General features: G+C 37.5%; 1 protein-coding gene across 2 annotated transcripts in view; it reads left to right on the top strand.

Moving 5' to 3' along the window:
• kcna4 (potassium voltage-gated channel, shaker-related subfamily, member 4) overlaps positions 1-26,531 on the top strand; it is a 124,775-nt gene that overhangs the window by 43,202 nt on the left and 55,042 nt on the right. The window contains exon 2 of one of the 2 annotated variants that reach the window (XM_051702603.1): positions 2,351-7,203. The exons of the other annotated variant lie outside the window; for it this stretch is intronic. The gene's annotated coding sequence lies outside the window, so the exon portion shown is untranslated. Of the gene's footprint in view, positions 1-2,350; positions 7,204-26,531 lie in introns of those variants that run through there. 2 annotated transcript variants of the gene reach the window in all.

Raw genomic sequence — 26,531 nt, 5'->3', positions numbered from 1 at the left:
TGAAGCCTTGCCCACTAAAGGATCGAGCACTCAACTCCTATTGGATGAGGCACACAACAGAACGTCCCTCGAACATGACATCATCCGGACTTCAAATAATTCTGAAAATGCTTCCAAAGTTGCTTCCGGCTACTTCGTTCACCGAATACGGACGTAGCTTTTTGCTGCTCTCCGGTGTAACCTCGTGGCATAAGGAAGTAATGTCCGACTTGAAACTGTAGCCATACAATCTCCATCTCGCTGGACGAGTTGAGATTACTCTGTGTTCAACCAAACACTCTAACGGATCCGAAGGAGACCGCCGAGCAATTCGCATCTTCATCCGTTGGCCTACAGAAGTGAAGAGATTAAAGATTTCTCTTCCATCTTCAATCAAGTCGACATTTCTGAGTTCTCCGCCAGCCCGCCGAGAATCAACAGCCGTACCGCCCTCTGAGAATCAACAGCCGTACCGGCCGCCGACAGCGCGAGGAAACGGCTCTAGTCATCACACGAGCCTCAAGAAACCGGGTCAAAGTTAAAGGACGGAGGAAAACACATTCTACCTGTGTCCTCATGCGATTCAAGTAAGAGGTTTACGTCTGGGCAGAGATAGAATATTATAGTGTGTTATTCTTGTGTTTCAAGGATTTTTGCTTGTACAGTTTACGGACCGCCATGTCCGCTAATTATTAATACTCAGGGTATTAATTATCACAAATTTGTTTTGCTGTATTGTAGTCCAACCAAACTGGACTGTTGTGCATTTTCGCCATCGCGGGTGAGACAGCAACTGAGTTCATCCATTAAAGAGTCAAATAACAAGGGACTTTTACGAGCCCCGCTCGTAAAACCGCGTCTCTGAGTGATGAACACGGCTGCTTCATCTCCAGCTATCGCGAAATCAGCTTTCGGGCTGTCACTTAATCCTCTCTCTCTCTCTCTCTCTCTCTCTCTCACTAACCACACTGACACACACACACACACACTGTCACACACACACCTTGTGTTATAGAATTATTTTTATTTCCATATCTAATCATATCACTGTTTAGTTTGTAGTTGTAAATCGGAAGTTTATTGACTGCATTGTATTAATTATTAATTGATATTACTGCATAAATAAACTTTGTTTATATTACAAAGAGAAGTGTTTTGGTTTGTTTTGCATACACCTGTGTCATGCTGACGGGATGTCAGTGCTCGAATTCAAACCTTCATTCATTGTTTTTTTTCCCGAAAATCGATATTCTTCGGATGTCGATTTTCCTAAGAAAACAATCTAATATTGAGACTGTTTTAATATTCGGTTATTAGTCCCTGATTTCAGGGTGGTGCCCCGTCAATGTTAATCCTTATTAATATTCTATTGATTTTTGATAACTGATAATTATCTTTGATTGAATTTGAATGATCAATAAGCTAGTGTTAATTTTAATGTTTCATCGACGTTAACAATTAACGATTATCTTTGATAACTGTTGATTTAAAGGATTAAAAAAAGCTAACATTGATTCTCATCAATGTTCTATTGATTTTAATAATTAATAATTATCTTTGATAATTATTAATTATTGCTAATAACCAAACTTGCTCCTAAACGTAGCACACTACATTTACTGGAGTCCCATATGAGGTTTTAATGAGTTAGATCCAATTAATTAATTTAAATATTGATTAATAACTACAGAAATAATTATTAATTATTTCTGATAGTAACCCTGATCTAAACAACCAGTAAAGCCCTACAATTGTATGCACCAACTGTTGCTGATTGTGGCCTTTTTTGCAGTGACCTAAGCTTTGAAACAAGGCCGTTTTAAAGATGATCTGATGGTGTTTCCCTGGACCCCTTGCGTTAAAGGTGCTCTTAGTAGCAATTTCTCACTGCTCAAACTCTACTCATGTTCAGTTGGCTTTTAAAGTCAACTATTGTTCCAGAAAGTGTTTTCTTGTTCTTTTTAAATGTGTTGATATACAAGTATGCTTTTGTGTTGAAGGGAAAATCTATCGCATGATATGAGCTGAAATCAACTCTTATTAGCCGTGTTGTTCTTGACAGTGAAAAACCATCAGGGTTCATGTGCAAGGCAGAACAAGCTTCTGTAACCATGTGTGCCACTTGGCACTGCACTTCACTGTAAATGTAAAGTCAACTACCCGATAGTTACGCCGTAATTACATCACTGAGGAAACTGTTACTTTAATTTGATACCATGCCAGGCAGAGGACTTTTGGGGCTGGAAAGATGGTGGGTGCAGAGTTGTTGAATTGGAAACCAGTAAAATCTGATGATAGAAAATTTCCATCATAAAATGTATTTATATGCAAGTAATCTAAAACTGTTCTTTCCTTTTCTGCTTGCTTACAGTGTTGTGAGTCTTGCCTATGAGAGACTTTTCCGTCAGCCTTTGGACTCCTACAGAGGGGAATCGGCGTGACTGACAGTCAGTGGATGGGTCAGACCTGTTGCCGCAGGTGTCATTGAAGCCACGGCTGGACATCAGATGAGAATGGACACTGCAACCTCTCCAACAAGCTGCAAGGCAGGAAATCCATCGTCAAGCCAGGTGTCAATAACTGTTTAGGACCCGCCCCAATAAATGCCTTAAAGACACAGTACACTACATCTCTATGTAGAGGAACCTGCAGCAGGAGACTTCTTAAAAAAGCTTGACATATTTAATTTTCCTCTTTACAAGTGAATCAGTGTCTTGCAAGAAACAAATGTGAATATTTTCTTATACCAGAGAAATATTTGTTTGGGTGTAATATTGCCACTTGTTTTTGTTCGGTAGACCTGGTAAAAGGTGTTACATATAAGTGAAGAGAAAGCTTACTGTCTGTGGCAGCCTCTTCCATCTAGTTTTGTCCATTTTCTTTTTCTTTTTCTTTTTTCTTTTCCTAAACCAAAAGACTGCCAGCTGGAACTGAAAATTCAGCAGCAGTGTCAATGATGTCAGTTTGGACGCCTTTGCAGGGTCACACATTTACAGTATGATTGCAGGGTCTAAATCATGTCCTCCTCATTGCCAGACTAAAAGACATCAATTCTCCAACCTGGTCTCATGCAATTGTTACTGTACCTACATTTTTGCAAAATGATTTAGACATGGCTCGTTCTACATATCACAGCAGTTTCCTGGTGAATGAACACTTAACAGGAGGAGAACAATAACTTTTATTCACATTTACACAAATCAGGAGTAAAACTGCAGATTATCAGTTCATAAACACTTTTCGCTCTTCTCCTCGCACAATTTTATCTAATGATATCAAAATACTTATCAAGACCTTATTCACAGTATTTAATCTTTAATTTTTGACGGGAATGACAACAAGGCTGTAAGAGATAGACTCCTCAAGGGGTTGTAATGTTGTTTAATGTATTGGATCATTCCGCTGACATAACATTGAAAAAAAAAAACATCTTTACAAGACATTTTCATAGACAAAAAAACTCCAGAAAATATGAGTTTTGAAAAACTAGATGTGATCTAGGAGCTTTATACAACTTAATGCAGTGGGTGCCAATGAAGAGACTGTATGTCTGTCCCCCACAGCTGTCATTTATGTTAAAAATTAAACATGGTGCTATTGTGAACAAGGTTTATAGCGCATGATTTGTAAGGTGATACATTGTAACGTTTGCATTACATAAAAAAATAAATACATTTACAAGTGTATCAAAGCACTGTATCTCAACTGAGAGATAGTTGCATTTGCTCTTCTGGGTACAAGTCAAGAAGAGTAGACACATGAGCCAAAATTAACATAAAAGCATCACAAAATGACATGGTTGCTTCAGTTGCTTTTTTCATCTCACATGTGTTTATTACACTATCGATTGGGTTTAAGTTTAAACCTATATGTCATGATCCATGTAATGTCATTTTGAAAAGAAAGAAAATGTAGCCACAGTCACGTTATTTTCATGAGATCAGGCTGAATAATCAAGAACCATTAGAGTAGCCGTGTCCTTGTTATCAAAATCCTAAAAGTTTTGTAACACTCAGAGGAGTTAAACATTAGTAATAGTCATGTGAAATGGGCCTGTACAGTATGTTTGCTTGTTTTGTGGTCAACAAGGTGCAGATAAATGACAAAGCAGAAGGGGTTGAATTATGGGTACCATCAGGTTCGGTGGACAGCTGGTTGATGTTCATGTGAGTCAGTGCATTACTGGACTGATGCCCAATGCTCAGATGGTGAGCTGCGTCTGCTGCATCCACATTACATATCAGTGATGTGCAATTTTGGCCAACCTCTACAGAGTTTGGTTTATAAATATTACTAGTCGATTTATTGCAATAGGAATAAAAGAGAGCACTGTAGCGCTCCGAATGTGTATTAAAATGCTATGCTGTTGTGAACTGGGAATTTTGGTAGTGCAGTTCAGTTCCCCCTTTTGCAATACCCTCTAGTGCCCTCCAACAGAAGACTGCAAATTATATGGCCACACATCATATTCCCAGTTAACAAATAGTCTTTCTGTTGTGAGACAAAGGTGGTGAAAAAAACATAAGGAGACACAACTGAAAGAGATGATACTCTCTCTGAAACAACTGCCCCACAGTACTCCCTGTCTCTAGATCTCTTTTCATCTCCCACTCCTTTTCCTTTCTCTAACACTCTGCCTGTCTTTTTCTCTCCTTCCCTGCCTATCTGACATGCAACCAAGCATGCAGACTGGATCTTATGCACACTGTTTTCTTCACTTTCTCTCTCTGTCTGTCTGTCAGACAGAGTCTGTCTCTCTCTCTCTCTCTTCTGTATCGTTATCTGTTGAAATCTAGTCTGGATAGACATGTCAGAATTTGAATAAGGGATAAAAGACTTGTGGTCTGTATGAACTTATAGAATATAAACACAAACAATTTATAGAACGAACCAGCTGCTTTGTTGTCATGGAAATGCATTCAATTAATCTGTATGCAAAGTTCTATGGAAGTGTACTATCTATTTTTTTAAATCTAGCCTTGAATATTATATAACCAAAGTCGAACCCTAAAAGTCTCTGTTCTATGTTTGGACCTTTATTTCTTGAAGAGATTTAGACCTAGCAAAACTAGATGCACATGAAACATGACGTATGTACGTAAGCAGATGTCTATTTTATTGTGTCCTCAAGGTCACACGTCATTTTAGGCAGATCTACTTTTTGACTGTTAGCTTTCTGAAGTCCCAGGCCCTGTTTTCTCTTGCTCTGCTGATTCCTAATGGTTTTTGTGGACCTTGTGGAAGCCGATCCTGCCAGTCGCAGACTCTCTCCTCAGCTCTTTCGCTCTTTTTTTAGCGTGTGTGTTAGTTGACTGGTCTCTCTAGCAGAGGACCACTTGCTAAGTACTTTTCATAAATTGAACACAAGTTCATCAGGCAAATCAGCACCATGAAGCATCTAAACATGGAGCACTGTGTCACTTCACATGTTGTAGAACTGCATGTGACTTTAATATGTATATATGTGATAGTAATATTATGATGTCACTACGACACATTGCTCTGTGCTCCATGCAGTGGATCGGAATGGTTTACATTCAAGAACAAACATTCCTTAACATCCACAGTGTGATGCGCATGGCTCTTTTTACACTGAGTCAACAGCCAAGAATTATCAGCCAAACATGAGGAGACTTTGTTACCATGGAGATGCTCTGCCAGTGCTGACTGGTCAGCTGGGTTTGGAAAAAGAGGGAGCTTTACCCTGTGAAAAAGGGGAATTACCTGCTAAATGAGATAAACCATATCAGCACATCCTCTCATTGATTATTTTGTTCACATCTAAGTTCGCTCATTCAAATGGTCTGCTAACTATTGTTGTTTAATTTACACAGGAGAACATAATGTAAAGGAGAAATCTCTAAAAGCTTACTCAATAGCTGCAACACACAATATTACTAATATGAATTCTGCTGTCTGATTGGAAAACAGTCTGAATCAAGCCACTGTATGAGAGACATTCAGTCAAAACAAAGAGGATCCTTGGAAATGTATCATAAAATATAGCAAGCATAGAGTACCTAAAAATACCTTAGTACACCAATGTGATATTTGATGTAACGTTTGAACAATAAAATTTTGTTGTGGCTTTAATCATAGCATGGACTATATTGTTAATGAATTTCAGTGAGCTTAGATTCTTAAGAAACATGAATAAGCATTTTCCACTTTTGTAAAGTGTCGTAATGGACAGAGATACCCGTGTATCGCTTGGCTACTCACCCATGTCTCCATACAGTAATGAAACCACGGGAGAACATTGCTGACTGGAAAAGATCTCTTTCAGTTACCAGATCAGATTACTTATTGTGTCGATCATACACCGCTGTACCCTACAAGTGGCTAAAGGAACAATCACACGCAAGGACAGCATTTGCCAGCCATTTCTGCAAATCCAAAGAAAACATAGATCAAAAATATGTATCTAATATCTGATAATATATTTACTTCAAAAGTCCTGTCGATGAGAGGTGTGTTGGTGTGTGTTAGGTCAGCTCTTGTGCTGTCTAACAAACATGCAGAGGGAGACTGGTGAGTGCTTGGTCGTATCCATATGGCAGGAAAATGTATAGAATCATCCCCCTGAAGGAAGTAAATAAATAACTAAATAAATAACCAGATGTTGTGAGTTTTAGTTGGGCTTGCCCTTTCTTTCTGCATGATGCTTTGGTTTTTTGAAAACTTGCATCCTGATTAAAGATGTATTTGTGTTATTTATTTATTTACTTTTTCTTTTTTGGTATATTGGACACCCTGTATCATTTCTTTTTCTTTTTGTTTGGGGGTAAATTCATTAATCTTCTGGATTTTTCTACATGCATATAATTTTGTAGGCAGCAATATGAGATGTGATGGAAATGAAATTATGTGCAATGTTGAAAATTAAAAAGCAAAACATACTATATTAAATAAAAAACAAAGGTCATTTCTATCTTTCGTCTGTGTGTGTGCATTTTTGAATGAATCATTTTAGTAATCTGATCACCCGTCTACTAACTCCCCCTCAACTGAGCTGTCTCGACACATCTTCATTATATTAGCTCTCATCCTTCTTCACTTCTGAGACTCTCATCTCCATCTGTGTGTGAGAGAGAGACCTGAGAGTTGATGTAGCATGTGTCTAACAACTCCCTCACCATGTGTCTGTGCAGTCCCCATCTGAGGCCTGAGACCAAGGATAAAGGTTTTGCCATTATGGGACATTTTCTGCCGCAAGGGCCCATGAACTTGTTTTTGACACCTGACCCACCAGTCATTCATGTAAGGCACACTTTAAATATTTAAAATGGAAGCTGCATGGAGCAATTACTAGACTCTTGGATATGCTCCAGACGCAGTAGCCGAACTCCCACTGAAGAAAGACAATGTAAGCCTGAGCTCACACCCAGCATGCAAAATAGCCCTGCGATAGTCTGCACTGCACTCTATCCAAGGGTCACACAAATACGCACATATGCGGCAATGTAAACACCCTCAGATCCATAATAACACTTTAATGCCGATGCAGTCATTCCTCCTTACATTAATTCACTTGTCCACACCAGTGAACCAAAATAAATTAGGTGTTAATTAGTCCCAGTCTTATCTTCAGCCATTGTTTGACTTCAGGGAAGGAGACACCAGTGGCTAAAGGACAAGAGTCAACAGGTAGTAGGGCACAGGTGACCTTTCTACTTTAATTATAGATTTATTTCTCTGTGGGCTTCTTTATTTACTGTAAACTGCAGAAGCTGACATGGGAAGAGACAGATTTGTCTTTGTGTGTTTGCATTGCACCTTGAAGGTCAGTGCCTGGGGACTCTGTGGATGGCCACAGGGTGTAAATCAGTGCCAGGGTGCTGATATTTATAGGCCAGCACCCAATCACAGCTGTCTGTAAAATGGGGTGAACTTGCCAGAGGACCCGGAACAATCCTCAAGCTTCCCATCTTCACTTCCATGGTACTCGACTCAAGGCAGCATGCATACCCACACGCCCAAACACACTTATGTAACATTTACAACAAGGAATGTCAGCTGTCACATTCACATTAGCTGTGTCCAAGCATATTTGTTACCATAGGCCGGAACAGTCAGGGCGCATACGCTCATGTGTGTTGACTTGCTTACCAATGAGCAGCACAATACAATACGCATCATGCTCATGCAAGGTCATTGAATACGAACTAATGGTAATATTTCAGATGTGATGTGCAGAAGCGTATTATATTTGGCTTAGAATGCATGTGATGGGATGAGAGTCAGTCCTGCTAGCTGAGTTTGTGGCTGTCTTCCAGGAAGAGGCCACATCACTCACAGGTGTAACATTAGACCTGACACAGAACAATAGCCAAGCACATGGTGGGCATTCTGTAGCCTTCACACAACCACAGAACGTGGCAATAAGCGGCTAGCCTTATCCCTAACATTGCACTGGAAACCTAATGCCCGACCCATTACTGTCCCTAGAAATTCTACACCATTCTACGCTCCGACAGTTTCCTTTAACCCTCCATCCCTCTCTCTTTTCACTTTAATCTCCAAATTCTTAGGTTCCCCCAACTCATCCTCAGATAATGTCCAATCTCTCTTCTGTTATGCTATTGTGCCCTCTTCCTCATCATGAGTCTGTAGCCTAATTATCAGCTATTTTCTAGTCGGCGTTTGATTCACACCCAATTAAAGCAATCAAGGGATAATACAAATTTTGATTTGCTCAAAAATGATTGCCAGTCCTGGGCTTAGGAAGACTGGGCAAATTATTTTTCCCTTGAGACAGCGATTGAGGAAAAGATCAATTATGCTTTCCCATCATTTAAGCTATGGCTCAAATTCGTCTTTATGATAAATAACATGCTCATCATGAGCAATCATTCAACTATTAAATTATATCATATTATCATGATGCCTAGCTCTTGGAATGCTTGCCTTGTGAAAAAAAATTAAAATTAAAAATACAAATAACTTGCTATGCCAGACATACTCGGTCAGTTTGTGTCAGGTTTTGATGGATCCCTTAAATTCTTCTTGGATTTTTTTCTCTTTGCTCTTCTGTCAATTTACTGTCTACACCCTTCACTGCAAAAAAAAAATAAATAAATAAATAAATAAATCATAATTATATATATATATATATATATATATATATATATATATATATATATAATTGCATTTTTGTCTTGTTATCCAGTAAATATATCTAAATAGTCTTAAAAAAAATATACATTTTCTCGACAAACAAAATAAGATATAAAATAAGATCTTAAGACATTATAAGTCTTGTTTTCAGAGAAGTCTGACAAAATGTAGTATTTACTTTTTAATTTAGTTTTTCCTTTGAATTTTTTTCTTTCTTACCCCATTGACAAATAGTTTTTTTTTTTATTGTTTTAGGCATAAATCTCACTAAATTTAGTTAGATTTCTGTGAAAACAACATGAAATAAATGAGGCAATTTTGCTTGTGAAATAAATGTATCTTATTTTAAAAATGTTTAGATATTTTTACTGGAAAACAAGACAAAAATAAAAAAATGTTTTGCAGTGTTTGTTTCACATACTGAATGCACAGAACATAAAACAAACCGTGAATAATGTCTGGTTAAAGAAATAGTTCACCCAAAAATCATTTTCTCTCCCTCGTGATGCTCCAAACCTGTATGACTTTAGTTCTTTAATAGAAAACAAAAGTAGACCATTCATGTTCATTGCAAAAAAAGATGCAATGAAAGTGAATGGTGACTCAGACTAACATACTGCTTAACATCTCCTTTTGAGTTAACATGGAAAAAAGAAAGAAATAAGGGGTAGGAACGACTTGTTATTGTGAAATGATGACAGAATTTTCATTTTTGGGTGAACTACCCCTTTCACTGGTATAAACAAAAAACCTTTATTAAAGGACACACCCCTAAATGATGCTATAAAAAAACCAAAAAAAAAAAAAACCTTGACCCTTCTTTAATCAAATTTAAATATTATACTTGCTGCTTTTATTAACTAACTGTGTCAACTAATAACTAATAATTGAAAGACTACATTGAACAAATACATACATACACACATACATGTTCTTTTAAAAATGTATCTGTCACAATGCAGGATCATTTAAAATGTTGAGGGAAATTATGAAAAACCATTGGAACTGGTGACCAGTTTCAGGACCTAAGATATACACTTTCCATTATACACACACATTTTAATCTAAAATATTGATAGTTTAAAAAAAAAAAAAAAGTCCATGCGTCAAAAACACATTTACAGTATGAAAGGCTATGGGAATTTGAGGATCAAAGAAAAGTAAGCTTCAGACTCTCCTTTTTGTGTTGGTAAAGACATTAAAACTCCCGTTCATTTATGTGCAAAGTTGAGTTTAGGGGTCATGGCTTTATGATGGCCTTTTAATGTAATGTATAAGCTTAATGTTTAATAGAACATTAAGGTAGCTCAGAACATTGGGGGCAGTGGTAGCTCAGCGGTTAAGGCTCTGGGTTACTGATCAGAAGTTCGGGGGTTCAAGCCCCAGCACTGCCAAGATGCCACTGTTGGGCCCTTGAACAAGGCCCTTGACCCTATCTGCTCCAGGGGTGCCATATCATGGCTGACCCTGCACTCTGACCCCAGCCTAGCTGGGATATGTGAAAAAGAAGAATTTCACTGTATGTATAATGTGTAAAATAAATGTGCAAATGTATAATGTGTGATAAATAAAGAAAATTATTAATATTAAATTAGAATGTGTTGACATATGTTGATTAATGGTAGAAATCACAATGGGTTATTTTAACCACATCACTTCACACTTAAATGTGCTGTAACTACACCCAATAATATTTGCTGAGAGTAAATCTGCTGTCTTGGCAACAGAATTTCTTTTGAAATGGGTTGCTTCAGCAGCTATGAATGTATGTTAGACCAGTGTGGTGGCTCTGCAGGAGAGGGAGAGGGAGAGAGGGAGAGAGAGAGAGAGAGGTGTAGAGAATGAAAAAAGTAAAATAAATTAGTATGACAATAGATGACAGAGCAGAATAACAGTCTAGGGACAGTTTCATGAGAATGAGAGGAAGAGATAAAATTGTGAAAGAGAAGAAAAAGAAAATGTATGAACATGAACAGGAGCATGGGAGAGTGAATGGAAGTCATGCTCTGACAGAGAGAGAGAAGACTGTTGATGCAGAAATTATTGAATTGTAAGAGAACAGAACACATAAGACTGCACATATTCAGCCATCCTTAACAAGCACACACGCAAACGCACGCACACGCACACGCACACACACTGCCATGGGCACACAGCACATCCTCAGCCACTCTGTGCAATTACAGGCATCATTCTCAGCTCTGATAACTCCATACATGGGACTCGTATTAACCCACCCCTAACACCAAACCAGCCTCCGAGAGATAGGGAAATGAGAACCAGAGAGCATGATTTTATATGACACTTATGCCCTCACGGTCAGCGTGAGGCTTTTTATAAGCTAGAGGACTGTAGCTTGGGGCCAAGGCTTAGTGACATGAGTAGAGGAGGTAAAAAAAAATTTTTTTGGTGGGGGGAGAAACGGTGGTTGGTGCACACGAGCATGGCACAGACAGTTTGTGACATGGGAGGCGGGCGCTGTCTACGATGTACTGGCAGTGAAATGCACCCGCATGAGGTGTGAAGGGAAATTTCTATTTGTTGTCATGGAAACTGCCAGTGTGAATTGTCTGTAGCAAAAATACAAGTGGAGGAGAACAGAAGAGAAGAGAAGAGAAGAGAAGAGAGAAGAGAAGACTCATGGTAGATCTATTCAGAGAGACGCATTCTTCCATTGTAGAAATGAAATAGCTATTTTTTAGAAATGCAACCACCTTAGGGCTGAGGTGCACCTTTTTTCGCTTTCAAATATAAACTATTTTTATTAGAGAAAGCAACATCTCAGATAGATTATTATGAAGAAAAGTGTTCAGAGCTAAAGCTTTTACTGCACAACAAACATGAATAATTGGATTTGTTCAGTTTATGAAGTTGAAATGAAGTATTAGTGATGTCTAACTGCAGTCATTTGCAGATATTCACATAGGCTGTATATTCAGAGGAGATGTTCTCATAATGGAATAGGTGTCGGGTTGCATTTATTCCAATTGTGTGAGACTGAATGGTACATTCATGCCTCTGAATCGTGCGCGAACACAGTCGTGCAGAAGCGCTGCCCTTACGCAGCTCTATCTCTGAGGATTTAAATGGGGGAGGGACATCTACTGTATTTCCTACGAGCATTCAACAGAGTGATATATAAGGGTGTCAGGCCCAGTCAGTCATCTACAATGGATATTTCCATTCGCTGACTTGCCCTTTGGAGTGCACAATGCATTGGGTCGTTTTAGGAAGGACTCTGACTGACGCACAAATGCATCACAGATACACATACACACACACACATGTTGGTGCGGCTATCCTTATGAGGACTCTCCATAGACATAATGATTTTTGTACTGTACGAACTATAGATTCTATCCCCTAACCCTACCCTTAAAGCTAACCCTCACAAAAAACGTTCTGCATTTTTACATTTTCAAAAAAAACATTGTTTATTATGTTTAAGCGATTTAAATTATGGGGACACTAGAAATATCCTCATAAACCACTATTATAGCATAATACCCTTGTAATTACCAGTTTGTAACCTAAAAAATGCCCTCGGAAACCACTCAAACCCGCACACACACACACACACACACACAGGCTGAACCTGAGCAGCACAAGATAGCCTGATATTTTCAGCTGTGACACCCCTGACCTGCCAGTGCTCTTATCATCCTAGGTGGGAGTGTGTGTACATATGCATATGTGTTGTGTGTGTGTGTGTGTGTGTGTGTGTGTGTGTGTGTGTGTCAAACTAGTGATTAGGGTATCAAATTAAGTTTCAGACCAAATGGAAGAACATAGTGAGAGCCACTTCACACTGCTCAATGCAATGTGCAGTTTTCTTCATGTTTGTTTGTTCATAACAGCACCAATATCGGTGGAATTAGCATACATACATGGTGGTTAATTATGACTTTATCTGCTTAAGTAAAACACTAAATTCATGTGCTCACAGCAGTACATTAGTTTGAGCATTGGTCATGGGATCACTTTCTCACATACGCACTATAAATATATCCTCACGTGTACACTTACATGGTTTACAATGGGTTGACATCTATGTGAGAGGCAGCCTTAACATTTTGTGCGTTGGTGGGGGTCCGGTTTGGACTTAGATTTCGACAGTGAATGTTGGAAGGTGGTTGGGAAAATAGCAGTGCAAAGGAGTGATGTGTAGAAGTAGTGTTTTGGTTTTACAGTGAGTCACAAGCTGATTTCAATGAGGACAGCAGAGTGTGTGGTAATTTGGATGAAACAGCAATGAAGTGATAGAGACTGCATGCAGAGAACATCTCTTGGAGAGGCTGCAAATGCAAGTGATGTAAAGGTTTTATGCAGGCGTGCAGTTTGATTGGCAGGGCGGCTTAAGGATAATAAGAATAAGTGTCATATTTTCCTACTGAAGTTGTGCCATGTTGAGATTTTACCCCTGTGTAGAGACATGCTGTGGTGCACATTATTAGAATTCCTGTTAAGCATTGCTGGTGCATCTAACTGCACCATTCTGCGATAAAGTGTATTGTATAAAATGTGATACTATAAAACAGCACTGTTGGGTAGATTACTTCTAAAATGTAATATGGTACTCATTACAAATGACACAACTCTATGATTACTCTTTTTAGATAATCTAATCTGATTACATTTGGAATAATTATTGCATGTTTTGATGAGTCTAATTTTAAGTGTATAGACCTTATTCATGCTAGCGCCATCTTTTGATTTTTAATGAGAATGACAACGAGTCTGTGAGGGATAGACTTACCATCTCTTCAATGGCACGAACGGTATAAAGCTATATAAAGCTCCTAGATCACATCTGATTTTTCACAACTCATGTTGTCTGGAGTTCTTTGTATACTGAATGTACTTGGACAGATATTTTATCAATGTTTTGTCCGCGGAACGATCCAAAAACACTTTAAACTGAAGTACAGACCATTGAAGAGACTGTAAATCTATCCCTCACAGCATCGTTGTCATTCCAGTAAAAAATCAAAGACAGCGCTAGCATGAATAAAAACAACTAGCAACAATGAAGAAACAATTTACACTCCTTTTGTTAAACATTAGTAAACATTAAATAAAATAACAGTTTGCTATTTGTCAGACATGCAAGCATTCTCATTGACATTCTCCTTTGCCTTGTGTCATGACATTTGAGATTAAAATAAACAAGATTAAGTATAATACAATGAATAAAAAATACATTAAAAAAAACTGCAGTGGGTTGCAATGGAATAGATAACATACAGGTACATACACCGATTAGCCACAACATTAAAACCACCTGCCTAATATTGTGTAGGTCCCCCTCGTGCCGCCAAAACAGCACCAACCCACATCTCAGAATAGCATTCTGAGATGCTATTCTTCTCACCACAATTGTACAGAGTGGTTATCCGAGTTACCATAGACGTTGTCAGTTCAAACCAGTCTGGCCATTCTCTGTTGACCTCTCTCATCAACAAGGCATTTCCATCTGCAGAACTGCCGCTCACTGGATGTTTTTTGTTTTTGGCACCATTCTGAGTAAATTCTAGAGACTGTTGTGTGTGAAAATCCCAGGAGATCAGCAGTTACAGAAATACTCAAACCAGCCCATCTGGCATCAACAATCATCCATGCGATTATCTAATCAGCCAATCGTGTGGCAGCATTTCAGTGCATAAAATCATGCAGATACAGGTCAAGAGCTTCAGTTAATGTTCACATCAACCATCAGAAAAAATGTGATCTCAGTGATTTGGACTGTGGCATGATTGTTGGTGCCAGATGGGCTGGTTTGAGTATTTGAATAACTGCTCATCTTCTGGGATTTTCATGCACAACAGTCTCTAGAATTTACTCCTAATGGTGCCAGAAACAAAAAACATCCAGTAAGTGGCAGTTCTGTGGACGGAAATACTTGAGAATGGATAAAATGGTTCAAACTGACAAAGTCTATGGTAACTCAGACAACCGCTCTGTACAATTGTGGTGAGAAGAATAGCGGACCTACATAATATTAGGCAGGTGGTTTTAATGTTGTGGCTGATTGGTGTATGTAAAAACAATTACCTGGCTCAATAAGTGAACGCAATAAAAAGCTGTTTAAAAATCATTATAAAAGGCACACATGTGAACTTACACTGTATATTAAGGTCATATCCTAGATTTAATACAAGTTAAGCTCAATCAACAGCATTTGTGGCATAATGCTGATTTCAGCAAAAAAAAAAAAAAAAAAACATTAAATTGACTAGTACCTCGTTTTCTTTCAAATAAGCAAAAATCAAGGTTACAGTGCAGCACTTACAATTATCACATTGCTGTTGCCCCAGAGTATGTGAGCGGAGTGGAGCGGTGATAATTTCACCTGAGCGGAGAGCGCCTTTTTGAAGATTCCGCTCCGCTCGCTCAGACACCTCAGTGCTGCTCGCTCAACCCAGAATGACATTCATGTCTGAGCGGGATTTGAGCAAACTTTTTTTACTGGTGAGCGTGAGTGGTTCTTGAGCGGAGCATTTGCTTGGGCCGTGAGCGGTTGAGCGGAGCGCATGTGCATGGAGCAGGTTATTGAGTGGAGTGTTACACCGCTCCGCTTCGCTCACATACTCTGGTTGCCACTGTTTCACATCGTGTCTAAGAACATCTCTTACCTATGGTAAAATCACTGTCATGCAGGGCTGTAACTACAACAGACATTTTTAATAAGTTAACTAAGGGAATGTGGGCATATTGTGAATAAATGTGAACCAAATGTAATGCACAGCCTCTCATGACTATATTATATGCATAACTGCTGTTGTCAGATGTATAGTTAAATTGGTGAAGATTTAATACCTGTTGCCCTGTGTTTTGTTGTGGGTTTAGTGTGCTATCAAATTTTTAGATTGTGTAGGTAAGTGGTATGCAGTGTAGTGTTCAGCTGAGCTGTGTTGAACTGTGTTGTGCTGCGTTACACTGTGCCATCTTAAGCTGCTCTGAGGGAGCTGTCAGTCAGCCCTGTATGGCTGAGCACCTCACAGGCATGGGGCATTATTTCATTCAACCTTACAGAGAGAGTACGTGAGAGGGGAAGAGAGAGAGAGAGAGAGAGAGAGAGAGAGAGAGAGAAAGACAGAGGGACACTAACAGTTTCCTGTGGGAGAAGAGCAGTTCACTTTCAGCTTCACACTGTAAGAATACCAATTCATTCATCAAAGACTCAAACCACACACATGCACAGCAAAAGTCTCTTTCTTTCTCTCATGTACAAAGCTATTTCAATGAAACTGACTATATATGTTTCTGTTCTCTTTCCTCTTTCAGTCCTTTGCCCCAACCTCCAAACGCACACTAAAACGAGTCACAAGTGAATATTTTACAGATGCCTTGCACGCATAATCTGTAATTCTCGGGCACAACTGCCACAAAGATCTGCAAAGTCAAGCTTATTTTTGCCCCTAAACCATGAAACCCTTTCTAAAATTAGCCTGACCCTTTTTATCTCATGTCGTATCTGCTTTATCATGGACAAAAATAGAATGAAATTGCTTGGAGGGAAACAAAAGGCATCCTCCTGCTGGAGTATTGCACAGGCTGCGCCTGTAAGCTTGGGCTTTGCATAAAATGAGCATTGATAAATTTAGCAGACTTACGTAACCATTCCCTCCTCAAATTCAAACTGATGAGGCAGGGAAATATATTTATTTCATTCTACAGAGCCTCTATGCTAATGAATAGTGGAGAAGCTTTGAATGTGTCACACTGTGCTAGCTAAGTGACAGGCGGTAAGGGGTTGGGATTGGACTTGGCAAAGCTCAGATCCACATGCTGTCTCTGTGATGAACAGGACTACCTACAGAGGGTCTGCTTGGCTGTGGAACATTCAATATTTCCCAGAAATAAATAATTAAATTCAGAAGAAATTATCTTACATGCTGCTTTGTGATCTGCATTCACTGCTTCAGGTACAAACATTTTGCCACAGTGAAGTGATGAGTTTTTACTCTGCTTGTAATACTAGTGTGAAAGTGATTCAGCGATATGCAAGGTAACTCACAGCACAAAAGCATCCACCTCCACACAGTAAAACACTGCCTGAACATCTGTTTAATGTCTTGCAAAGAAATCAGTGCAGAGATTTGTAAACAGCTTGCTAACATGCTAATTCTAGATAATAACTGGTTAGAAATGTTCTGGCAAAAATAAATAAATAAGATGTGGGATTCTTAAGGGGAGTCAATGTCTAAGGCCTGTTCAAATGGCAGCACAGTCCACACTAATCCTTTTTTTCCTAATGGCATTGTTTTCCAAAGTTTGCAGTAATGGAAAGCGTTTTCTTCCACTGAAAATGGAGCGTTTAGAAAAAAATCTCCATTACTACATACTTTAAACGATGATGTTATGAAACACTTAAAGAGACACTTTAAGATGTGCACATTTCATATACACTACCGGTCAAAAGTTTTGAAACACTTACTCATTCTTTATTATAATTTTTTTCTTCACATTTTAGAATAATAGTAAAGTCATCAAAACTATGGAATAACATAAATGGAAATATGGGAATTACGTTGTGACTAAACAAAATCCAAAATAAATCAAAACTGTGTTATATTTTAGCATCTTCAAAGTAGTCACCCTTCGCCTAGAATTTGCAGACATGTACTCTTGACATTTTCTCAACCAACTTCTTGAGGTATCACCCTGGGATGCTTTTTAAACAGTATTGAAGGAGTTCCCATCTATGTTGGGCACTTATTGGATGCTTTTCTTTATTATTTGGTCCAAGTCATCAATTTCAAAAACTTTTTTTTATTTTTTTATTAAATTTTAGATTTATAATGAAATAAATTAATATGGTGGCACAATTATATTTTTGTCTACAAAACTAATTTCAAACATTTAAGCATACGCCTTCAGATCAAAAGATTTTTAAGATCATGAGAAACATTTCAGTCAAGTGTTTCAAAACTTTTGAACGGTAAAGTATATAGTAGCATTTTTTTCTTAATTCAATCAAATCAGTCAATTCAATCAATCTACATCATTCAAGACAGCCAGCTAATATTAATTGTCAGAATACTGTCATTGTCTATAATAAACATTTATAAAGTTATAAAAATAACCAAAACCGCTTTAAGAATATATTATTGCAACTAACTATTTACTGGCAACAATCATTACTATTTTGGTCTCCATTTATTAACAAAAATGTTAGAACATGAATCAATCAAACTTCTATTGTTTAAAGTTAAACAAAACACCACAAAAACGATTATTACAATAAATGTGACATTTATTTAGTGTAGTGAATTAACTCGATGATGTTTCTCTGTCTGTCAGTAACTCGTAACTCGAATCTTTTAAATTCGTAGATTTTGTTTAATCAGATTTGTTCACCGATTCATTTAGTGACTATTTTTGTAAATCACACTCCCACAAATAACAACAAAGCATACCTATCATTTTGTAAACTGCTGTGTATGACTATACAAAATAATATACAAAACAATATTAGCCTAAAAATAATTATAAGTTTCAATTACGTCCTGATGTCCTTGTAATGTCATCAGTCACGTTTATTCATAAATCATCCAGCCCCTTTTTCTGAGATTAATAAAATAATGCCTCCTCCTCTCCTTCAGTCAGTTAACAGATTCTGATCCTCGTATGTTCATGAACAAGATGACTCATTTCAGACTCAAATGGCCGAATCAGGGGGGCTGAAGGTCTAGCAACGCCTGTGATTTCACGGAATAGGCCACATCCACTCTAATCCATTTTCATTAAAAAACTCAATTTTCAGTTTTCTAATGTAATAGTTTTCCAAAGTATGCAGTAATGGAGGGTGTTGTCAAAAGGCTCCATTTTCAGTGGAAGAAAACCTTCTAGTGTGGATGAGAAGCATAAACGTAGCAAAATTAATGCTTTTTCAAACGAAAAGGTTTTAGGATGTGGCGTTAATAAGGACGAGGCCTAGAGTCCTAAATACAGTTGCGTTTGCACACAGTTCGGTTATTTAAATTATGTGACAGCTGTATTCTATAACTGAACAGACAACCTTAAATTTTCAGGGCTGTCTACCTATTTTTGGCAAACCTGTGAAATGTGAACAGAACTGCACTGGACAACTTTTTAAGTTACGTCATGTAATGCGAGAACTGCGTTGCACTGTACACGCGCGTGTCTCAAGTTTTTCATATAGGGTTTCCATTAACTCACAGCGGCAAAGATATTAGCTCTGTGTCTTCCAAATATCTAGTCCCTGTCTTCAACCAGAGCTGCTTCGATCAGTTGTGGGGTGTGAGCGCGACCCAAATGCTGCGCTCTACACTGAATGTTAAAAAGCATTCAAAGCCGCTGTTCCATAAACACGTACCTTGACTGGACTTGTTTATTCAATAATTTTGCATCAATTGTGAAGACTTGCCGGTGTTACAGATGTCGCCATCGTTGATATGTACTTAGTCACTATGGTTACAAGTGTTATTCAAGGCTATCGGGACACTATAATATGGGCTTGACTACGGTTGTGCATTCATACAGACACTATTCAAGCAACTACTGTAAGATATTGCATGAACAGGACTTTTTGACACTCACACCTGTAAGTAAATATGGTTGTCAATCCCAAACACTGACTGTGTGAATGTGGTTTAGTTAGGTTAGATCAGAGAAAATCTATCTCTTTCTTCACAGCAGATACATTTTTACAAGCCTTCACTGCTATAAATCCTTCTAAAACATAAATTCTGGGGCTACTCACCAAGATCTGCCCCAGGGACCACTTATCTTATGAATGTTTACAAGGAGTGTGTGCATAACTCACCCTCTCTGCTGCCATTAGTCCGTGGAACATAGTATCTGATCTTAATGTGGTCTTGTGTCATATCTGCAATCAGATGGACTAGCTCATATATCTCGAATTTAGCAATGTAAGAACTGTTGATGATAAAGTTAGCCTGTGTTATCAAGAGCCAGAGGAATAATAACTGTAATATATTGTACAGCAGCCCTGTTTTTAATTAATTATGAAGTATAGGGGAATGCACTGCATTATTAGTGTGTGCAACAGTTTTAAGTTCTTACAAGCATTTTGATTAATGTGTTTATTAGCTAACTACAGTGGAGTGTGAACAAATAAACCAGCAAGCTGAGCAAAATATAGAAGAGATAACTGTTATTGGTTAAGATTATGTCTGATTTGGCTATTATTCTCAAAACCTTGTCAGGATACTATTATTCAAAGTTGTCAAAAATAATGTAGTCTGATTTAATCATGACTTAAATAGAATAACTGGCAGTATTAAACAATTAGCAATTTATCTTTGAAATAAAAGAAAAACAGTTGTTTATGCTCTTCAATGGTTTGGTCTTTGATGCTTTGATTTGTCGTCCTATTTTTATTTCTCAGCGGCAGACCCTGAGAAAAGGTTCAGCTGACGCTTCAAATCCAGGAATAACAAACCATAGGTCACAGTGTCTGGCCCTTCTAAAAGTCCAGCGAACAGGAAAAATAAGAGCAGAACAGACCAATAAGTAGGAAAATGTATTCAACAAATGTATAACAGATAAAGCCATGTATAATAGCTTGCATAACAGATAAAGATGATTTTTTAAAAAGCTACCATTGTACTGTACAAAATATTTTCTGTCAGTGCAAAATAACAGCAGAAAAAAAAAAACTGAAAGGGCTGTAAACAAATCTGGAAACAGTAGACTTACTCATAAAGACTGCACAAGATAATATTATTGTTGTTGAATTAATTTTAGTCCCTATTTAAAAAAGAATAAAGCAACTAAAAGTCTCATCTCATTTGAAACCCACACAGCCCCTTTCTAAGTGAAAGATAGCAAAACTCCTTTAAAACTGAAGTATGTAACTTCTGTGTTAAAATACTTTCTCCTATCCCAGCTTAATATGTAGAGACAACTGTATGTAAGCCATTAATAGGTTAATTTCCTCAAAAACTGTAAGCACTGTCTTTCTGTGGTGCTTTGAAAATGTCTCTTTCTGTTTGACCGATGGCAGATGGGGTGCATATTCAGAAAGCTGTTTTAAAAACAAAGTTTGTTCTTGCAATTCCTTTGGTGGCACTAGTGTCGCAGAAAATCCATACTTCAACTTTAAGCTCTCATTTAAAAATAAAGGAAAATTTGATATCGGCAACTTGAGATGTGACCATAATCTCCACTAATGAACTGGCATGTCTGTACATGGGTACAACCATTAAATCATTCCTCAGTCTCACAGAGATGTTTTACACATTTGTCTTCCATGTAAAACCGTGTCATGATTCAGTAGCAGCATGAGACTGTTACTTGGTGGCAGTCACCAAGACTCTAAACTCAGCAGAGCTGAACAAGGTGGAGGGACCCTGCGAGCTTTGGCACAGGAAGCAGATGGAGAGTTGTCTCGTACCCAGTGAGCTTCCCTCAAGAGGGTGCCAGGAAAATACAGAAATGCCAACTGCTCAACCATGGTCACTGCAAGTGTGGTTAAGCAATCATAAATGCACATGAAAATATTACTAACAGCTGTGCAGTTCACATTGTGCATTTGTATAGATCTGAGTCACTTATAGGGCTGTATATGATTTGTTGTATATGCAAAATTAGGATATTTGGAGTTGTAATAGCTTTTTTTTTTTTTATGAGGTTTTGTCCTTTTTGGACCTTAACAGCCACTGGTCACTGTTCACTATTTTCCAGCATATGGAAAAGAGCAGCCTGGACATCAGCAAAATTTAGAATTTTGTGTTTCTAAATGTCTTCTAAATGTTTCTAAGTGTTTCTGAAAACCACATGGATTTCGAACGACACAAAGGTGAGTAAAAGATAGTATATTCTGAAATATCCTCTTGGGTGAATTATTCATTTCAATTTCAGTTGTATTTCTACAGTGCTTTTCTACAATACATATTGTTCCAAAGCCCTCCGTATCTTAATTAATGTTACACTTGACAAGCTCCAGATGCGAACAATTATCAGAGACCGCAAATGGAGTCGAGACCGTCTGCCCATCCGATCTGAAATCACACCGTGTACATTTTCATTCATAAGGGTTACACTTTAGAAATATTGGCTGCACAGATTCATAAATTTGTTATAATTTTGGATATGTTTATTTAAAATGTTGCTTTATCCTTGTACTTTCTGGATAATCAGTCATACAAATATTTTTTATATTATTTGGATGAATCCGTTATTTGTTTTGAAATCATTATTCGTGCCTTTCCGAATAAGGTATTTGGCTTCGGGAACATCCCTAGTTTTCAGCATTGTAGAAATACGCTATGCACAAGCATATTTGTCATCCATGATGAATATATTCCACAACCAAAGTTTCTGATGATGGGGGTAACTGATATAAAGTCAGTGCAGTATTCAGCTGGTCACCTGATCTCACATGGTGGTCACTATGTGGGGTAACCACCTGTATGTTGGATAAAATAGCTTTTGTTAGACCAGTTACGACTGGAGTAGAAACATTTTTAAGTAGAAAAAATACTTAGCGCACCTTTAATTAACAAAATACAATAGAAATGAGTGAAGTGGTGTAGTTAAGTCCAGTGATTTCCAGGAGACAGAAAAATAGAGAGTGGTGTCCTGATGTTATGCTGAGGTGGAAAAGGACAGACTCACACATGAAGCAAACAGATGGCACATTTGTCCTTAGAGATGCTTCTCCCATTTTCATCATTAACCCATATTAACAATATACAGTATAGTCTAAAGAGCCCTGTTTCCACTATGCATATTTTTGTTTTAGAGGGTTTACGAATCCTGCACTTTGACCAAGACAGGTGTGTCTTCTCTAGTCATTGACTGGCAAAATTAATCTGACCTGCCTCCAGTGAATCATAACATGTGATGTGAGAGTCAGTAAAAGGGTACACTACACTTTGGAGGGGGACTGAACGGTGAAAAAAAACTCTGTAATATCTTGACTTTCAGATTTAATGCTTGACATTTTGCATTTTTCCTCAACCAAAAACATGACATATTTGCTCTTATTATACTTCAAAATAATTGGCTGGTGTTTTATTTTCTCAGAGGGTAATATTAAAACATTTGTAATTGCTTTATGCAGAGTCACTAATGCTAAAGGGTTTCATATTCTAAATTATGTGAGATTGAACTTTACAGAATTGAAGCACTGTTATAATATTCCTGCTCTTTGTAATAAACTGATCCACAATCAGTTATCTGACTCAAAACCACATCCAAATCCAGGCCACATCACAGCCAGTGTATGGATAAAATCCAGCATCCTAGTCTTACCTTTAGACCTACGGTGGGGTCCAAAGATTTGAGATCACATTGAAAAGCTGGGACTCTTTTTATTTCAACCTATTAATAAAGTTATGAGGGAAAAATATAATAATAATCAGATTCTTTCTATGTCACAAATGTAAGAAAAACTGTGACATTGACCATGTTGACTCCAATGTACATCAGGTCAGATTTCCGTGCTTTCATTGAAACACACAAGATGCTTTTCGAGAACATTCTCAAATCATACTGGGATAACATGGATCATCAGGTTTTGCACAATCTTGTGGAGTCCATGCCAGAATTGTTGAGTGCAATCCGATTTAAAAGTAATTAGTTGTCAATTCTTAATATTTTTTATTTAATTTTATTTATTTATTTTTTGTGAAAAAGTAGTGTAACACATTACATTTAAAATTTTTGTAATCAGATTACAGTCACTGACTTTCAATTAATTTAACTAGTTTTAAGATCATCCAGGGCTCGTGTTGAGGGGGGATGTGAGGGGATGCCATCCCCATTGTTGAAAGAAATGGCAAAAAACAACCCCCTTGTAAAGCCGCCACCCCCCTTACCATCCCCTTTACATCAACTTAGAACTAACCATGCAAATAAAATTTTATAATTCTCTACTTCTGATAATTACAGACTTTAAATAACGTCCATTAGCCGATTAGAATTGAATATTCCAAAGAGCATCATAGATTAAAGTCCGCGTGCAGGACACGAGACACAAATCTTTTCATCAGGAGAGTGCGTGAGCACTGAACACGCACAGCCCGTTTTTTCTAACTACATGTCTTTGAACGCACAGAATGTGCATGCACTTGGAATTATTTGCACTAATTAGTGTGTCCACAAGAAGGCAACACTCACATATGAGCCATTGTTGTCACTAAGAAGCACTAGAAGATGATGTAATCGCTGGTTAACAACAGGAGACAAAGGTAAAAACAGTGTATGTGCATGTCAAGAGCACGTGTGTGAGGTGGTCTGGAGATACCTGCAATTGTTTAACCTGAGTCTAAAGGACTATAAAGACATCTTTATGGGTCTAAAGAGAAATAGTCCATTGTCTCTTAGCAGCCATAGCACTCATGCCAAGCGCCTGTGAATGTGTGCACAGTCATATGAAGTATACTTTGACAGGCTCTCATTCAAAGTATACTTTGGGTTTTAAACATGTTGGGGGTTGCCAGATATCAAGACATGCAATCCACCAATCAGAGCTTCACATTTGCACAGTTTAAAAATATTCTGCCAGTGTTATGCTTAATTTGTGCAATCTGGCAAACTTGCAAACTTTCAAACTAGCGTGCAAACGTTCTTTACTGCGAAAAGGTGCCAGTGTTCTGAAAACGCTCCTTCAAAAGTAGCCAAAAGAATAGTTCAAGTTAATCTTTTGACTTTCTTTAAAAAGAAGAAAATGGAAGGTAAGTTATTGTTATGACTAGTGTTTTAGGACATTTCCAGTGACTTAATAAAGCTCTGTGTACAGATCTACTTTCTTATGCCACTGTTTAAGCATCCTGCATAGAAACATCTTCCTTTACCAGTTCGGTTATTGGAGTAGAAAGGATTCGCGTGTGTGACTGAGCGAGCGAGAAAGAAAGAAAACCTTTTTCATAAACTTACGTGGATTATTTTAAATAAAATTCATCAAAATTACAGAGTGTGACAGGTGCATATTATGGCCACGTGTAGCATTTAGCTTTGTATTAGTGCCATGAACGCAGAATTAAACCATCATAAATTATACATTATCTACTGGATACATATTACTTTCAATAATCATCGAGTATCATCGATAACTGCTTTTTTTTTTTTTTTTTTTACTGATCTAATGTGGATTCTACTCATAGAATGAGGTAGAAAGCAAATTATTTAGAGATACAGTATGCGGTGTGGAGCAAAAGACAGTTGCAGTGACAGCTTTGTCCTTTCTATAATGCTTTTCTATAATAAACATATAGCATTATTCTTCGAAAGTCCAAATTTGCAATGACAAATCATAACAGTAGCATCCCCTGTTCTAGATGTAACATACCATATGAGCTTTAGTGTTTGAGACTGCATAATTTAGTGGAAAAGGGACATGAATGACAATTCTCTTTTAAAGAAATTTTAAATAATCAAACGAGAACCCATCAATATTTCTTTAAATATGCACACTTTTGGAATAAACAATCCTTTATTCATTTCTATCAAATAAAAAATCATAAAACAGTGGCGAAATATTAAACCCAAACATCCCCTTGAAATGTTTTTACAAATTGACCACTGAGTGGATCACTAGGGTTACACATATTTCTCAAGTAATATTATTTATGTAGAATACATTTAAAATACAAATTATGCTTATATGTAAACAATTATTTGTAAGAGAGAAATGTGAAGTGCTGACTGTGTGAATTAGATAATACAGAAATTATTTAGAATTTGATGAACGGGAAAGTGTTTTAGAAAGTAACTTAAAAGTAAAGTAATTCGTAATGTGATTACTTTTATTACGACCGGTGGCTCAAGGGATGCAACAAAAAAGAGGGACACATGAGTACAAAATTAACTCAAGGATTTATTAAAGAGTACCTATTATGTTTTTTCAAACATTACCTTTCATGTAGTGTGTTATATAGCTGTTTGTGAATGTAAAAATAAGTCTGCAAAGTTTCAAAAATCAAAGTGCACGACAAATGGAGTTATTGACACTCAAAAGAAAGAACCGATTCTGAACACCTGAAATGAGTCGTTAGTAATTCCAGACTTACTTCCTGTAATAACCTACGTAATTTGGTAACAAAAAACCCACCTCTGGTCTTCATTTGCTGCTTGTGAACAGCTTTGACCCGCCCTCAAACACTACACTAAGCGGTAGACCAATCACAACAGACTGGGACATCTGACCAATCAGAACAGAGTAGGCTCTCTGAAAGGAGGAATTTAGAATGAATCCTTTAGTACGGATCATTGAACGAGTTGTTTTTGACACTGGGAAAAAAAGGTAATGCTGCAATTTAAATTATGAGCAAATTAAAGTGTTTTTTGACCTTGGATGCATGTAAATCTATTGTATGAGACCTTTAAAACAAAATTAGGCACGTTTAAAAACCATAATAGGTGCTCTTTAACAAAAATATAGAGTTGAAGTCAGAAGTTTACATACACCTTAGCCAAATACATTCAAACTCAGTGTTTCACAA

The sequence above is a fragment of the Myxocyprinus asiaticus genome, chromosome 1 (genome assembly GCF_019703515.2).
Source record: "Myxocyprinus asiaticus isolate MX2 ecotype Aquarium Trade chromosome 1, UBuf_Myxa_2, whole genome shotgun sequence".
NCBI classification, from domain to species: domain Eukaryota; kingdom Metazoa; phylum Chordata; class Actinopteri; order Cypriniformes; family Catostomidae; genus Myxocyprinus; species Myxocyprinus asiaticus.
The sequence above is the reverse complement of the archived record's forward strand: the minus strand, read 5'-3'. Positions and strand labels throughout refer to the sequence as shown.